Source organism: Zalophus californianus, chromosome 13 (genome assembly GCF_009762305.2).
Source record: "Zalophus californianus isolate mZalCal1 chromosome 13, mZalCal1.pri.v2, whole genome shotgun sequence".
Classification (NCBI taxonomy): Eukaryota; Metazoa; Chordata; class Mammalia; order Carnivora; family Otariidae; genus Zalophus; species Zalophus californianus.
The window spans coordinates 41,963,872-41,981,987 of NC_045607.1; the positions used below are offsets into that span (position 1 = coordinate 41,963,872).

Sequence of the window (18,116 nt, forward strand, 5' to 3'; positions counted from 1 at the left end):
CATTCAGACAACTTTTATTCATTCAACTAAAAATACTGATTGAGTGCCAACTGCCAACTGCAACTAACGAGGTTAGATACTATAGAGACAAAACAAAGACAAAGACATTTAATTCTTTTTGTAGAATATCCACCAGCTTGCAAATGTCTTTATATTATTGAATGGTTACTTAAAATACCAGTCATCATTTTCTCTAATTGCATTAGACTTTCACTGTGAGCTTGCTGTAGAGCAGATAGTGTTTAAAATCTTTTTACAGGTTATGCAAAACATGGTATCCTGTATTCTTTTTTGGTATCCTGTATTTTCATTTTAATCACATATTTATAAAATTGGAAACTTTGACTTAATGGTGTGAGTCAGAAAACTCCAGTGTCTAGCTTTGTTTTCAAAGGAATTGTTTGCTACTGGATAATTTCTTCATGTGAAATTGTGCTGGACCTCAATTGTGTAAGAATAACTAGTTTCTCTGGTATATGTGCTTGTCTTTATTTGCATTTATGAAGCAGAAAACTAGATCATACTTTGCCATATTTGGCTGTCAGCTGTGGAACTCTGATCAGCAAACCTTTTAATCATGCCAGATTATGCAATTGTTTTGTGACACAGATGTACAGTCACCAAGGATTAGAGTTTGTTGTTTTAAAATTGTCATTTCAGCAGTCTGTATGCAGATACAGGATTGCCTTCAAAAATCTAAATATGGATCTTTCTGAAAATACAGACAAATACATTAGAAAAGGAAGACTTTTATTTATTTTTGCCATACAACTCCCTAGAATCCCAAAATAAATAAATAAATAAATAAATAAATAAATAAACTAAACCTAAAGTATTTATAAGTTTGCTTTTACTGGATTTATTTACTCTTTATAAAATTATAACCTCTAAGTACGGACACATTTTAAATATACAGGCAATTGAAAGAACAATCACTCACTTTAATGTATACATGGTTAAACTATTAGAAAAAAATGACTATATTATAAGTTTACAACTTGATATATTTATGGATAATCTCAGAAATGTAATGAAAACATATTATATTGTGCCTGAATGTACATTAGGCTCTTGGTAAGTGACTCTACCCCTTCAGGTTCCTTGTCATTAACAGCCAAATGTAATATTGGCTAAATCCATTCAAGATTTTGTTTTTAGCTAACATTTATTTATTATTTCTTGTTTGCCAGATTCTGGGTCTTTTAGATACTGTCTTATTTTTGACACTTCATTGTGGGATTTTGGAGGGAGATGTATGGGGTTGATTGAATTGGGGTATAAAGAAGCCATTCATATCAGCAAGGTAAACTGAGGACACACACCAAGATAATATAGGTATCCAGTGGCAACGGAGATAGGACTAGAACCTATAATTCCTAAATCCTATGGTCTTTCTACTGTACCCACTTTGTTAGACCCTCAAAGTAGGGATGAGCACTGAAATTAACTCAGGCTCCTCGGTATGAACCTAAATGACTTTATTGCACATAGACCTCTGTGTGATAACTGATAACTTCTTGACCTAAAAGATTGGTAGGGACAATAAATGTTTCAGGCATGCAGAGATGGATGTAGTTGATGGTCTAACCAGAGTCCCTTAGATCCCTTTTATTGGTGCCTATGGTCCCATCCTCCTGCTCCTATGTGCTATGCCGTGAATAGTTTGCATATTTGAATTGTTTTCCCTTTGGACTCCTGGAACACAGGATACTTCCTCCTTCCACAGCTCACCCCCTATGGCCCTACACCAATAAATAGCCAACAAAGGAACACAAAAGCGGAGGTTACTGAACTTTAGATAGGACAAACTCTGAGGGGTAATATATTCTGCATAGCTTCATGAGGGGTAAGGCTAAAGCTGACATTTTGCCTGAAATTGCACCTTTGCTTGGTTTCTTACACTTTTTGTTTTACTTATTCATGCCCTTGCTCATTCTCCTCCCCTCAAAAAACTTCTCAATAAGTTATTTGCACTTGAATCCTTACTTTGGAATTGGTTTCTCGAGAATGTGAACTGAGAAAAATGTTTTGCCTTTGAAGTCCTTCTAGCTGAGTTTTATACCTTATTTGTCTCTTTCTACACTGTCAGCTGTTATTCTTTGCTGCTTTTTTTATTTCGTTATTATTTTATTTTTTTAAAGTAATCTCTACACCCAACATGGGGCTCGAACTCATGACGCCCGAGATCAAGAATCTTGTATTCTAACGACTGAGCCAACCAGGCACCCCCCTTATTCTTTGCTACTCTCAATATGCCCTTTTCCACTAGCCTTATATAAAACATTCTAGGTTCTAAAATTTGGCTGCTTCTGATGTGTTATAGATTAGACAAAGCAGACTTGATAGATTTATGTGTAAAGTTGGAATGTGCATCTATGAGGACTTGGGTTTTCCATAGATACTTCTGTCTGTTAGTTTTCTCTTTCACAGTTTTTCTGAGGAGTGACTTCCAAAAAGAGAAGCAAGGGAACACCATAATCAGATGCTAACTGTGCTGCACGTTCGGATTGAGCAACACTGAGCAAACACATTAGGCCCTATTCACCCTGACACTCTCCCCTCCTCCAGGCCCATCAGCAGGCCATTCATGTGAATCAACACATTTTCCATCAAGAGATCACAGAAGTAAATCAACTCGGTCAGAATGTCTAGGATCTCAGGATTTGTGGGCACCCGGCTACTTATTGGGTTGAGACATCTCTCTCTTCTGGGAGTCAGCTTAAATATGAAGAGTTTGATCATGTAGGACACACAGGGCAATATCTCTTTGGGTATCTTTTCACATTGTGTTTTTGCCGGAAAACATGATTGTACGGCAAACCTTGGCTTTCTACTCTGCCAACTTTCTGAGCCCCGCTGTAAAGGTCGTTCAGTGCAGTAGGAAAAACACGAAAGTGCCCCTGCCACACCATCTCAGGTGCTTTCATGCCCATATCAATAAAATGTAGTCAGTAATGCCCTGCTGGGTGTGTCATGGACAATACTATTTATAATCTCCTTTTCCACAAAGCTCAGTAGGCTCCAAGGGATCTGTCTGCAGGGAACAAACATGTTCTACTTTAGAGCCAAAATGATTCATCCTTATTTTTTGTTCTTTAAACATTTTTTTTTTTTTTTTTGCTATTTCCATTATGGTAATCCATGGATTGAGGATCCACTGTGTGAACTATGTGGCCTGAGATCCTTATCTTTATCTATAAAATTCTTCCTTGTTACCTACAGAGTGTAAATTAGTGGTATAAACAAGACTTGGGGAGGATATCTTTAAACTAGTTAAGTGAACAGGCAGCTCTAGTACCCTTAAGCACTTCAAAAGCATGTATTTATCCACAAATAGCTACTATGCTAATTACTGCTTATTATTATTTAGGTCATTAAATCCACTTCCCTAGAGAACCGCACTAGACAGCTCTTTGTTTTGCAGCCCACTTTGACCTACTGTATACTGTTAAACGGAGTCAAACTCTTGTCTCTCAAGAAACACTCTTTGCTGACTCTATTTAGTAATTCAGACTGGCCTTCTGCGACACGGTTTTTATCGTGCTTCAGTGACATCCATGTGACTGAAGTATTGGAGGCTGCTGGTGCTCATTCTAATAGTGCTTATGACACTTTCAAAATCATAAACACGTTGCTTTTTTTAGCTCCAGAGGAAAATAGTATTGCATCTTTACTATATGTTGTGGATTCATTGACATAAACATATTAACGATGAAACAATGTAAATGATAACTTGTCTTGATTGCAATATTGCCATATCAAAATGGTGAAATCAAAAGTAGTCTCATGCCTTGCTGACTCTGTCCTCATTACCGGGAGAAACACAGGCAAACAGAGAAAAAGCCCCGTAAGTCATTATTTCTGTTATGTGTTTTGAAGAAATCCGCTGTGCTGAAATTAATCACCTTTAAACTATAAGCTGATTCTGCATTCCATAGCGTTTTCTTGGAAAACTAAACAATAATGACATTCTTCTCATTGAATGACCATCTTTTTTTAACAGCAGGGGTATAGTGGAATTGAGGGTAGCTCTTTATAATAGATTCTAATGATACTTCATAGCTGTAAACATTTGGACATTTCAAAATATTTTGTGTTAATCTGATTTATTATGAATGAGTATAATACACTATGCCAGGAAAGAAATTTGTTCCAGCCCAATGCTGGTACTCTTCAATTCACTGGACCATAAAACTTAGCTAACACATACAAGTTTCCCTTGTTATTTTGGCTACCAGGAACCTCAGAGATAATCCTGGGCTTAATTGCTGAAATTATCCCTATCTGTAAATCACTTAGTCTTATTTTAATGGCCCAGTTAAATATGCCTTTTTGTAATTAATCAAAGCAAATGCATTTGGGACTAATCATAAAATAAACAATAGACAATCTAATTGTGGCCTGTCAGACAAAAAGGAAAAAGATTAATAAAGTTCTTTACAGAAAATGGCTTAAACAAGAGGTTTCCTTCATTACCCAAATCTAATTTACTTCTGAGAAAACATTGCATATTTCACTATTCAAAATAGTGAAAAAACAAAAACTTGTCCCCCATTCATACAAAAACACCAACCGATTTTTTTTCTAATTTGATTAAAATATTTTCAAACAGATGATGGGAGATTTTTACACAATGCAAAGCATTTAAAACACCAGTAGTCTAAGTGTGTAATACTAATGAATTCACTGATGGTATGTTTTTATGCAATTAATAATACTCTTCGGTATTAGATATAGATTATACTTCAACACATAAGCAATGTGTTCTAAGACATAAATAAACAATCCAGGAATCACTTAGGTGAAATATTCAACTGTCTTTGTGATAAAGCAGTCTCATTGCCCCAGAGGCAGAAGGAGATGGAGGAGCTCTTGGGAGAGGCCAAGGTTAAGGGGCTCATGGGTGAATGCCAGGCAGGCCTACAAAACAAAGGTACTTATGAGCTTTGCTGCAGAGATCCTGCTACCATCTTTTCCAAGGAAGAACAAAAATTCATAGCAACTTTGAATAAGCCTGCTGTGCAATTTCTGTATAACAGAAGTAACAACACTTAATATACCAACGTATCTGACAATGATTTGTTGAAAAACTTAACTGCTTGACAAGCTGTCCCTGAGTTTTAATGGAAGGGTCCTATTCATAAAAGGATGGGACTACTGGGGACAAATTTTGCTCTTGATCCTTTTAGGATGAGAGCTTGAAGATTGCTGATTTTGTTATAACTCCATCATCTACACCACCGTGTAGACACAGACCAAGGTAGAATTCCCTGAAGCCTGAATTTATGAAGAGAGACTGAATATTTTGCTGAATGAATTCTAGGATGGCCAGGGATGTAATTATGCCCTCGTGGAGGCCACAGACAGGGCAGCCAGAGGCTCCACCATCTGGAAGAGGATGAAGACTGGAGGGGCTTGTATCTACATCGTGCACCTGGCCACTGGGCTAATCTCCACCACGGAACTGGCAAGCAGACCTGAGCTGTCCTCCTTGCAGCCCAGCTTCTCTGCTGTGTTCCCGGCAAGCTCCCAGACCCCTTCTATTTTGCACTGAGTCTAGAAACCATCTTTTTAAAAATAAGCCAGAATGATTGTGCTCTTTTTTTGATGCAGTGTATTAGTTCTGTCTCTCCCCAAGCATGTGTGTTCACTTATTGATGTATAAGTCCATCTGAGTTCTCTTTTCCCACGTGAGAATACTCAGAGCCAGGATGTTTTAGTTCTCAGAGGAGAACGTACAATGAGTGTAAGCTGTATAAATGACCTTTTGTTTGCAATGTTTTTCTGATGTTTACCACCTATTCAGGCTTCTTTTGGGGAGTTCCCTTTGGAGTTAAGTGCAGTAACTCCCAGAAGGATTCTGAAGTTGTTGGTTAGTGTCTACACAGGCTGTTAAAAAATCCAAAATAAGTATGAAATTATCAAGCCCCAACAAACTAGCTTTTGGAACCTCTGCTCCTATGATTGTGCAATACCTAATTGCTTTGGCAAAAGTCCTTCCACTGTGTGCTTTTGAATTTGGGTGATGACACATAACCAAAAGAGCTCCAAACTCCTAAAATGACGTGATGCATAGCTTTTGATGTATAGCTTTGTTTAAGGTGAAAGTCATTTGTGCCCTGTATTAATTGGTCTGAATTTTGCAGCGATCCCACATGTCCAGTTAGGAGTTTCACTTTCATTAGGGTCACCAAAGTGTAAGCTTTGAGTGACTGTTCAGCTCTGCTAATGGCTCCTTTCCATAACTTACACACTTCCTGATTGCTTTCCCCGTTAACTCAGTCCCTTCTGGGAAATGCAGCTAATTTGGGGGACTCTCACTGATGTATCACAGGACTCATATCCTTATCTTTCAGCTTTTTCTCTCCATTAAGTTGTACTTACCAAAGCTGGTGGACGCTCTTCCCTTTGCTGAAGAATTGAACTTGTCCCCACGCACAGCCTTGTGCACCACCGGGGGTGCTCTTCACAATACCAGGGAACCTTGCCTATCTTCTGTCAGCCTCCCTCCTCTAAAGTCTACCCTTACGTGTACATCCAACATGTTTGTCTCATTTTTATACATTGAAGTTTTACCATTAATTACTGATTATAGAGGATTTACAGATACCTTTGCATCACTAGTGTAGATGGTTATGTTTGTCATTTTAAGAAATATAGAAGTGTTCTGTGTGACTGTAGGCACAAGTGACCCAAGCTGGAGCCTAGCTGCTTTACCAGGTGCTTGAGTGGGACAGACGTGTTCAGTGTCCTACTTCCTGATTGCATCTGTCCTAGAAGGAACAGAGCTTGATTGTTTTGTTTGGAAGTTGTAATTAATGGGTGGTTGACACAACATTATGGGACTATACATATGTATATAAAAGGTAATACATGTGTTTTATGAGCTCATCAAGAAAAATGATACAGTTTTATATCAAATCCATGTTTTCCTAAGTATAAATAAAATTTTTGAAATGGCTTTACAACCCCAGCCTTATATAGGCTATAAAAATATAGCTAGATTTTTAAAATTTATTATCCAGACCTCCAGCCTATAATAAAAATTTAAAATAATCTATATAACAATCAGATGAAAACTTCTGTTAGCTGGTTTATGCTTCTATTATAGAACATATTCTAATAGGAATTGATTTTTCTTACAATATCACTAAGTCAATATTTATATTTCTTGAGAACCATCTAAGTCAAAGGCTATCTTACGATTTGGTGAAAGGTGAAGCTTTATAGCATCTCACAGTTAAAAAATGGAACAATTTTCACAATCAAGTCAAACATGTTTAGTAAATTTTATCAGATATACTGAGTCATTTGATTGTGCTCACTAAGACCCTATGACCCTCGATCCAGCAATTGCACTACTGGGTATTTACCACAAAGATACAAATGTAGGGACCCGAAGGGGTACGTGTACCCCAATGTTTATAGCAGCAATGTCCACCATAGCCAAACTGTGGAAAGAGCCAAGATGCCCATCGACAGATGAATGGATAAAGAAGATGTGGTATATATACACAATGGAATATTATGCAGCCATCAAAAGGAATGAGATCTTGCCATTTGCAACGACGTGGATGGAACTGGAGGGTGTTATGCTGAGTGAAATAAGTCAATCAGAGAAAGACATGTATCACATGACCTCACTGATATGAGGAATTCTTAATCTCAGGAAACAACTGAGTGTTACTGGAGTGGTTGGGGGTGGGAGGGATGGGGTGGCTGGGTGATAGATATTGGGGAGGGTATGTGCTACGGTGAGCACTGTGAATTGTGCAAGACTGTTGAATCACAGATCTGTACTTCTGAAACAAATAATGCAACATATTTTAAGAAAAAAGAAAAAGAAGAAGATAACAGGAGAGGAAGAAAAGGGGAGTATGTCAGAGGGGGAGACGAACCATGAGAGATGATGGACTCTGAAAAACAAACTGAGGGTTCTAGAGGGGAGGGGGGTAGGGGGATGGGTTAGCCTGGTGATGGGTATTGAGGAGGGCACGTTCTGCATGGAGCACTGGGTGTTATGAACAAACAATGAATCATGGAACACTGCACCAAAAACTAATGATGTAATATATGGTGATTAACATAACAATAAAAAATTAAAAAAAAAAAAAAAAAAGACCCTATGACCCTATGTCTTTGGTACCCTCTTTCTGTTTCAGTACAGAAACTCCAACCAAGTATTTTGATATAAACCTTTGTACATAGATCAGGTATGAGAGGAAATAGCAAAGTTCAGTGCTTAATGAAATAGCATTGTAACATCCTTACCTCTCAAGTACATACCATCTTTAAGACTTCAGAAAATGTCTTGATAACACATTTGGAGGTGTCATTAACCTCTCTGTTTGAGCTATACCTACAATGCAGAATTTTAGGTTTAGCAGTGTATGCAAACACATACATGATGGTATGCAAACAAAAGATATATAAAAATCCTTCTCTCTCTTTTTTTTAACTTTATTATGTTAATCACCATACATTACATCATTAGTTTTTGATGTAATGTGCCATGATTCATTGTTTGTGCATAACACCCAGCGCTCCACGCAGAACGTGCCCTCTTTAATACCCATCACCAGGCTAACCCATCCCCCCACCCCCTCCTCTCTAGAACGCTCAGTTTGTTTCTCAGAGTCCATAGTCTCTCATGGTTTGTCTCCCCCTCCGATTTCCCCTGCTTCATTCTTCCCTTCCTGCTATCTTCTTCTTCTTCTTTTTTTTAAACGTATAATGTATTATTTGTTTCAGAGGTACAGGTCTCTCTTTTTAAAAGCACTCTGCTGCCCCTTTAGGCGAAAGTATCCCATTTTGGCTAACATTCAGATACCTGTGAATATCATAGTTCAGGTTAGCTATTAGCTGGTTACAAGAACTATACAAACACACCAACACACGCACGTGCAAGTTTGACAATACAACTCTATTTCAGGTTTCGTCTACAGTGATCCCACTTCCTCATTTCTGCTTCAGTCTCTGGGCCCTTGAAATAAAGCTTATAGATGAGGTTATTGTAGTAAAGTTGATATCATCTATTTTCATACTACATGAAGTACGGCTTGTTTCCCTGAAGAAAAAAGAATCTTGGTTTTTAAAATTATTTATTATAACTGGCAAACAATTCTTGAATACCCACTGTTGGTATTGTAGGGTGACAGGTGCGGGAAACGCTATGAAGCATAAGGCTGTAGAGCAAAGATTATAGACTGAAACTGATACTTTAAAGCCTGAGACATTAACTACAGTTTAAAAATGAATCGAATGACCAGGCTAGAAAGTGGTTTCTTTGTATTCAGACAGAAACATTTGCATGGATGGGAGGAGGAAAACATCAGCCTAGGAAAGCAATGTATTTAGTAAAGCCATTCAGAAAAACACCCACAATATGGAGATGGGGTGCTGGAAAGATGGGCCTAGAAAAAGCTGACCTTGACATATACTACATGAAAACACTGAAGGGTGACTTTCAGTATTTCTTCCTCAAAACTGTACCATCTTTTTAATATTGGGTGGCATCCACTTAGATTCCCATTATTCCCCACTTTCCTATACCATTGAGAGAGGATTTTCCTCACCTGATTTAACAGAGGCCTGAGACCAAGTGAGTAGCGGCAGATAATGGTGGAGTGATTGAGTTCCGAGAACCAATATTGGCTATGGATGCTTATGAATATCCATTCTGATCATGATGGGGTTAAGCAGGTTTTTCAGGTGATGACTGTGTGAATTTACCCATAGAATTGCTTAATAAGGCCTCTCAAATGAAACCATACATTTTAAAGAAAATAACTCGTTCAAATGTCATTTCAAATTTATAAACCACATCTCCAGTGCCATTTCACACATGAAAAATCGGTAATAGAATCATTTGGAGGATTATTATTTCATACAGATTTTAACTTGGAATCTTTTTCTTGGACAGTTTTTGAAAATGGGATATAAAACTATCTTTCTGGAATAGTTGAGATGGAGCTCTGATGCACTAGGTAATCTCCATCCCTTTCAAACCAAAAAGCATGGTTTGAAAAGCACATATTGTGATCTCTCTTCCAAAGCCATGTAGGGAACTCATTAACTGAAGCCTTGGTTGGTGTAATTACACAGTTGTGAAATAGTACACCTTATACACTATTCTTCTGCACTTTGTAAGCAAGTCTTCACTTTATCAGACAACTGAGAATATATAGCCATTACTTGAAAATAGTAGTTCCAGAGTAAGGGAAGCTTCAGCACAAATGAAAAGTACAAGTAGTCATTCCCCTAGTACGGATTTGCTGTAAAATGTATTTGCAAGCAGTTCGACTTAGTGGAGGATTAAAAAAGAAAGAAAGAACCTCTAAACCAAATGAAAAGATTTAAAGGCAATGAACCATGATGGGTGATAATTTTGGCAAAATAAAATCTAACCTGCATACTTTAGCAAATTATGTTAAGTAGGGGTTGGTTAATTATGAATAATTCATTACTAAGCAAGAGAACAGAAAAAAAAAATGGTTCCCTTATTTCGAGAGCACCTGAGAGTGTTTTTTTCTAAATATGTGTTTTTTTCTAAATAATCTGTAGTTTAAACTGTGAAATTGATTTTGCTTTCTTTATACATACCCATAAATACCATTTCACTTCTTAACCGTACATATTGGGATTATAATACCGTAGCATTGGTAGGCTTGTGCATTGAAATTTTAAATATCCACCATTTTGATTTTATTAGCTATTTTTTAACACTGACATTTTGGCATTCCTTGTTAACAGTAGCCACGCTAATTGATACTTAAACAGGGCATCTATGCTGATTCACATTTTTCTAAAATTGCTCCTCTCCCTAGATCTGAAAGTTAGGTTAGCAGCTGCTTAACTTTTTTATTTTACTAAAAATAACATGTAGTGTCCATTGGGATGAAATAATGTGAACTTTAGAAATTTGAGTTGTAGCACCTTCAAGTCAAAGTGCATTGCCATGTACCACACTAGCTTTGGATTCAGAGAGAATTAGTTTTAAATCCTGACTCTACTGCTTCCTGGTCATAGGGTCTTGAGCAACTTGATTTTAGGGTTTTTTTTTTTTTTTAATTTTATTATGTTATCAGTCACCATACAGTACATCATTAGTTTTTGATGCAGTGATCCGCGATCCATTGTTTTCGTATAACACCCAGTGCTCCATGCAGTACGTGCCCTCCTTAATACCCATCACTGGGCTAACTGATGCCCCCTCCCCCCTCCCCTCTAAAACCCTGTTTGTTTCTCAGAGTCCGTGGTCTCTCATGGTTCATCTCTCCCTCCGATTTCCCCCCCTCCATTTTTCCCTTCCTTCTCCTAATGTCCTCCCTGCTATTCCTTATGTTCCACAAATAAGTGAAACCATATGATAATTGACTTTCTCTGCTTGACTTATTTCACTTAGCATCATCTCCTCCAGTCCCATCCATGTTGATGTAAAAGTTGGGTATTCATCCTTTCTGATGGCTGAGTAATATTCCATTGTATATATGGACCACATCTTCTTTATCCATTTATCTGTTGAAGGGCATCTCGGCTCTTTCCACAGTTTGGTTATTGTGGACATTGCTGCTATGAACATTGGGGTGCACAGGGCCCTTCTTTTCACTACATCTGTGTCCTTGGGGTAAATACCTAGAAGTGCAATTGCTGGGTCATAGGGTAGCTCTATTTTTAATTTTTTGAGGAACCTCCACACTGTTTTCCAAAGTGGCTGTACCAACTTGCATTCTCACCAACAGTGTAAGAGGCTTCCCCTTTCTCCACAACCTCTCCAACATTTGTTGTTTCTTGCCCTGTCCATTTTTGCCATTTTAACTGGTGTAAGGTGGTATCTCAATGTGGTTTTGATTTGAATTTCCCTGATGGCTAATGATAATGAACATTTTTTCATGTGTCTGTTAGCCATTTGTATGTCTTCTTCAGAGAAGTGTCTTTTCATATCTTCTGCCCATTTTTTGACTTGATTATTTGTTTTTTGGGTGTTGAGTTTGAGAAGTTCTTTATAGATCTTGGATACCAGCCCTTTATCTGCTGTGTCATTTGCAAATATCTTCTCCCATTCTGTGGGCTGCCTCTTTGTTTTGTTGACTGTTTCCTTTGCTGTGCAGAAGCTTTTTATCTTGAGGAAGTCCCAAAAGTTCATTTTTGCTTTTGTTTCACTAGCTTTTAGAGATATATCTTGAAAGAAGTTGCTGTGGGTGATGTCCAAGAGGTTACTGCCTATGTTCTCCTCTAGGATTTTGATGGATTCCTGTCTCACATTGAGGTCTTTCATCCATTTTTTTTTTTTTTTTTAAATTTTTTATTGTTATGTTAATCACCATATATTACATCATTAGTTTTTGGTGCAGTGTTCCATGATTCATTGTTTGTTCATATCTTTCATCCATTTTGAGTTTATCTTTGTGTATGGTGTTAGAGAATGGTTGAGTTTCCTTCTTCTGCATGTGGCTGTCCAATTTTCCCAGCACCATTTATTGAAGAGACTGTCTTTTATCCATTGCATGTATTTTCCTGCTTTGTCAAAGATTATTTGCCCATAGAGTTGAGGGTCCATATCTGGGTTCTCTATTCTGTTCCATTGGTCTATATGTCTGTTTTTGTGCCAGTACCATGCTGTCTTGGTGATCACAGCTTTGTAATATGGCTTGAAATCGGGCAACATGATGCCCCCAGCTTTGTTTTTCTTTTTCAACATTTCCTTGGTGATTTGGCATCTTTTCTGATTCCATACAAATTTTAGGATTGTTTGTTCCAGCGCTTTGAAAAATGTCATTGGAATTTTGATTGGGATGGCATTGAAGGTATAGATTGCTCTGGGTAGTATAGACATTTTAACAATGTTTATTCTTCCGATCCATGAGCATGGAATATTTTTCCATCTTTTAGTGTCTTCTTCAATTTCTTTCATGAGTGTTCTGTAGTTCCTAGAGTATAGATCCTTTACCTCTTTGGTTAGGTTTATTCCGAGGTATCTTATGGTTTTTGGTGCTATTGTAAATGGAATCGTTTCTCTAATTTCTCTTTCTGCACTTTCATTGTTAGTGTATAAGAAAGCAACTGATTTTTGCACATTGATTTTGTATCCTGCCACATTACTGAATTGCTGTATGAGTTCTAGTAATTTGGGGGTGGAGTCTTTTGGGTTTTCCACATAAAATATCATGTCGTCTGTGAAAAGGGAGAGTTTGACTTCTTTGCCAATTTGAATACCTTTTATTTCTTTTTGTTGTCTGATTGCTGTTGCTAGGACTTCTAGTATTATGTTGAACAATAGTGGCAAGAGTGGGCATCCTTCATGTGTTCCTGATCTTAAGGGAAAGGCTCTCAGATTTTCCCCATTGAGGATGATATTTGCTGTGGGTTTTTCATAGATGGATTTTATGAACTTGAGGAATGTTCCCTCTATCCGTATACTCTGAAGAGTTTTAATCAGGAAAGGATGTTGTATTTTGTCAAATGCTTTTTCTGTCTCAATTGAGAGGACCATATGGTTCTTCTCCCTCCTCTTGTTAATGTGTTCTATCACATTGATTGCTTTGTGAATGTTGAACCACCCTTGCATCCCGGGGATAAATCCCACTTGGTCGCAGTGGATGATCCTTTTAATGTATTGTTGGAGCCTATTAGCTAGGATTTTGTTGAGGATTTTGGAATCCATCTTCATCAGGGATATCGGTCTAAAATTCTCCTTTTTAATGGGGTCTTTGCCTGGTTTGGGGATTAAGGTAATGCTGGCCTCATAGAATGAGTTTGGAAGATTTCCTTCTGGTTCTATTTTTTTAAACAGTAGAAGCTGAAGTACAGCTTCAGTAGAATAGGTATTATTTCGTCTTTGAATGTTTGGTAGAATTCCCCCAGGGAATCCATCAGGCCCTGGACTCTTGTTTTTTGGGAGGTTTTTGATCACTGCTTCAATCTCGTTACTGGTTATTGGCCTATTCAGGTTGTCAGTTTCTTCCTGTTTCAGTCTTGGCAGCTTATAGGTTTTCAGGAAGGCCTCCATTTCATCCAGATTGCTCAGTTTATTGGCATATAGTTGTTGATAATAATTTCTAATAATTGCTTCTATTTTCTTGGTGTTAGTTGTGATCTCTCCCCTTTCATTCATAATTTTATTAATTTGGGTCCTTTCTCTTTTCTTTGGGATAAGTCTGGCCAGTGGTTTATCTAACTTATTAATTCTTTCAAAGAACCAACTTCTAGTTTCATTGATCTGATCTACTGTGTTTCTGGTTTCTAATTCATTGATCTCTGCTCTAATTTTAATTATTTCTCTTCTAATGCCTGGCTTAGGCATCGTTTGTTGCTTTTTCTCTAGTTCTTTAAGGTGTAGGGTTAGTTGGTGAATTTGGGATTTTTCTATTTTTTTTTGAGTGAGGCTTGGATGGCTATGTATTTCCCCCTTAGGACTGCCTTTGCAGTATCCCATAGGTTTTGGACCAATGTGTTTTCGTTCTCATTGATTTCCATGAATTGTTTAAGTTCTTCTTTGATTTCCTGGTTGCCCCATACATTCTTGAGCAGAGTGGTCTTTAGCTTCCAAGTGTTTGAATTTCTGCCAAATTTTTTCTTGTGACTGAGTTCCAGTTTTAAAGCATTGTGGTCTGACAGTATGCAGGGAATAATCTCAATCTTTTGGTATCGGTTGAGACCTGATTTGTGATCCAGTATATGGTCTATTCTGGAGAAATTTCCATGTGCGCTCGAGAAGAATGAGTATTCTGTTGTTCCAGGGTGGAATGTTCTGTATATATCTATGAGGTCCATCTGGTCCAGTATATCATTCAAAGCTCTTGTTTCGTTGTTGATTTTCTGCTTAAATGATCTGTCCATTGCTGAGAGTGGAGTATTGAGGTCTCCTACAATTAACGTACTGTTATAAATATGACTCTTTATTTTGGTTAACAGTTGGCTTATGTAGATGGCTGCTCCCATGTTGGGGGCATAGATATTTACAATTGTTAGATATTCTTGTTGGATAGACCCTTTAAGAATGATATAGTGTCCTTCTATGTCTCTAATTATAGACTTTAGTTTAAAATCTAATTTGTCTGGTGTAAGAATTGCTACCCCAGCTTTCTTTTGAGGTCCGCTGGCATGGAAGATGGATCTCCATCCCTTCACTTTCAGTCTGGATGTATCTTTAGGTTCAAAATGAGTCTCTTGTAGGCAGCATATGGATGGGTCCTGTCTTTTTATCCAATCTGCAACCCTGTGCCATTTTATGGGAGCATTTAGGCCATTCACGTTGAGAGTGATTATTGAAAGATATGAATTAATTGTCATCATGTTGCCTGTGAAGATGTTGTTTTTATAGATTGTCCCTGTAAATTTCTGTTGTATATCACTCGTGGCGGTCTTTTTATAGAACCCCCCTTAATATTTCTTGCAGAGCCGGTTTAGTGGTCACGTATTCTTTCAGTTTCTGCCAGTCTTGGAAGCTCTGCATCTCTCCATCCATTCTAAATGACAACCTTGCTGGATAAAGTATTCTTGGCTGCATGTTCTTCTCATTTAGTACCCTGAATATGTCTCGCCAGGCCTTTCTGGCTTGCCAGGTCTCTGTGGGTAGGTCTGACGTTATTCTGATGTTCCTCCCTCTGTTCGTAAGGAATCTCTTCCCCCTAACTGCCCTTAAGATGGTTTCCTTGGTTCTGAGATTTGTGAGTTTTACTATTATATGCCGGGGTGTTAGCCTGTTTCCTTGATCTTGGGAGGGGTCCTCTCTGCCTCTAGGACGGGAATGTTTGTTTCATTCCCCAGATTAGGGAAGGGAAGTTCTCAGCTATGATTTGCTCAAATACATCTTCTAGTCCTCTCTCTCCACTCCCTCCAGGATTCCAATTATTCTGACATTGGAATGCTTCATGGTGTCACTTATTTCTCTGATTCTATTTTCATGGATTCTGAGTTGTTTTTCCCTGGCCTCCTCTTTTCCCTTTTTATCTATTATATTGTCTTCCAGGTCGCTTATTCATTCTTCTGCCTCAGTTACCCTAGCTGTTAGGTTATCTAGATTGGATTGGATCTCATTGATAGCATTTTTAAGTTCTGCCAATTCAGCTTTCATTTCTGCCCTTAGAGACTCTATGTTGCCATTAATTGATTTCTCCGTTCTAGCTATTGTCTTCACAATTGCTAGCCTGAATTCCATCTCTGACATCTTGGTTATATCTGCATCCATTTGTAAATCTGCAGCATAAGTCATAATCTCTGAGTCTTTTCTATTGTGGGGGTTCCTCCTCCTAGTCATTCTGTTGATGGGTGGTTGAAGGAATGTATAGAGTCCAAATTACTGACCAGAACCCAAGCAAGATGCACCTGTTTTCTAGGGACCTTAGGGTTGCTGGCCTCTTGTTTTCCCAGCCTGTCTTCTGGGGGAGGGGCCTGCCATGCTTGTTACTCAGGCAACCCTGTTTTGGCAGAATTACCCTACCCCCTGTGGCAGGGGATGGGCTCAGTGAAAACCTGTTTTGGGGGGCTTTTGTTCTCTGGCAGCTTTCCCTGGCAGCTTTCCAGGTCTCTTCTGAGAGTCAGACCAGAAGAGACTTTCCCACCCTCTGCCTCAGAGCAGGGAGTTCGAAGCCTGTTCTTCAGTGAGCTGTCCAGGCCACACTGTCTCTGTTTCTGTCCGTGCTGCTATAAACTGCAGCGTCCTGGGTTGTGCGCCCCTCTGCAGCGCTCCCAGTCCTGCCTCCAGGTCGGGGCACGTCTCTGCCCTTTGTGCTTCTAAAACTGTCAGCCACTCCCAGTTCACACACGCGACCCCGCAGCTCCGGGTTCCCGTCCCGGTGGCTGCCCTAAAGTCCTTTCCCGCCGCTACCGGTGCTGGTGTGCGAGTCTGTGTGCCGTCCCCAGCACAGGAGGCTTTCGCTCACCGGAGGTGTAGGATCCCCATGGACAGGTTCCCTCCCGCTGCCGTTTATCCTCCGATATCTGCCCGCGGAATCATGGCTCTCCGCTTCGTACCCAACTGTCTGCAATATTCTGTTTGTATAGATCCAGATCTTCTTACATCTCAGGCTGGTTTCGTGGGTGCTCAGAGTCGTCTGGTAGATATCCAGCCCAATTCTGGGGACCAGTTGAAATAGGGTCCCCTACTCCTCCACCGTCTTTCCTTTCCCCGATTTTAAGTTTTGATTAAAAGCTATCCATTCCTTTGGGGCTTGGCTTTTATGAGAACTTTTAAAGATTGAGGAGCATCTTATGGAACTCGAGCAATAGTCAGACCTCTTGCCAGGTAATGAAAAGACACCAGAAATTTAGAAATTCAACTACTAGGATGCATCTGTTTTATTTTCTGTTTCTCTATAGACCAATTCGTTCTATTTTGTAAAACATTTGGAGGGCAGAAGAGGAGCACCCAAAAGGAGTGAAAGTGGCAGTTAACAATGCCATTATTATCTGGGAAGAAACATCAAAAAGTATCTACTACACATGACTACAGTGTCCTCATTTCCCAAATAGGAAGGCTGGGGCGGGGGGGGGGGGGGCGGATTAGTAGCAATATGTATGAAGCATTTCTGAGCCAGCACACAGTAGGTACTTAATGAGCTTTATTCATTCTTATTCTTGGCTAGGAAATATCAGAGCATCTTATATAAGCTCTTATATAAACCTTGTATAAATATAGAGCATTATTGCACAATCTGGCCTCCCAAGTTTATGGAATTCTTGATCTGATGAGGAAATATTCAGTCTAACAAGAGAAATAAAGATCATGCCTAATGAAGGGAATATAGTTAGTATTTGTTAATACTGTGGATATCCATCCCTCCAAGGGAGTCCAACTCCATACAAGATAGCAAAGATGATGATGTAAGTACAAGATCTAATTCTCACCTCAATAGAGCACGATTCTTTTGGATCACATGGCATGCTATAAGTAGGTGAATGGCACAGGGCCAGTAGAAGGGATTGGGGGCATTGAGAAAAGGCCATAGTAGATATATTCTTGCTTTCTGTTTTCATTTTGAAATTCAGTATTCATTCAGCTTTCCAGAAAGAGTACCCTTTTGGAAGAGCAACCCATATATTTCAATCTTATGCCATGTGCATGTGGAGGTGTGTTTTCTACCTGTTCCTACTCCAAGGACGGGTCTGTTGACTCA

At 38.8% G+C, this 18,116-nt stretch overlaps 1 protein-coding gene and 1 pseudogene across 3 annotated transcripts in view; both read left to right on the forward strand.

The window, feature by feature from the left end:
• The window catches only part of LOC113934132, a 29,401-nt pseudogene extending 23,920 nt beyond the window's left edge, over positions 1 to 5,481 (forward strand).
• Positions 1 to 18,116, forward strand: part of LINGO2 (leucine rich repeat and Ig domain containing 2) — a 1,255,110-nt gene that overhangs the window by 574,169 nt on the left and 662,825 nt on the right. The gene's annotated exons all lie outside the window — the stretch shown is intronic.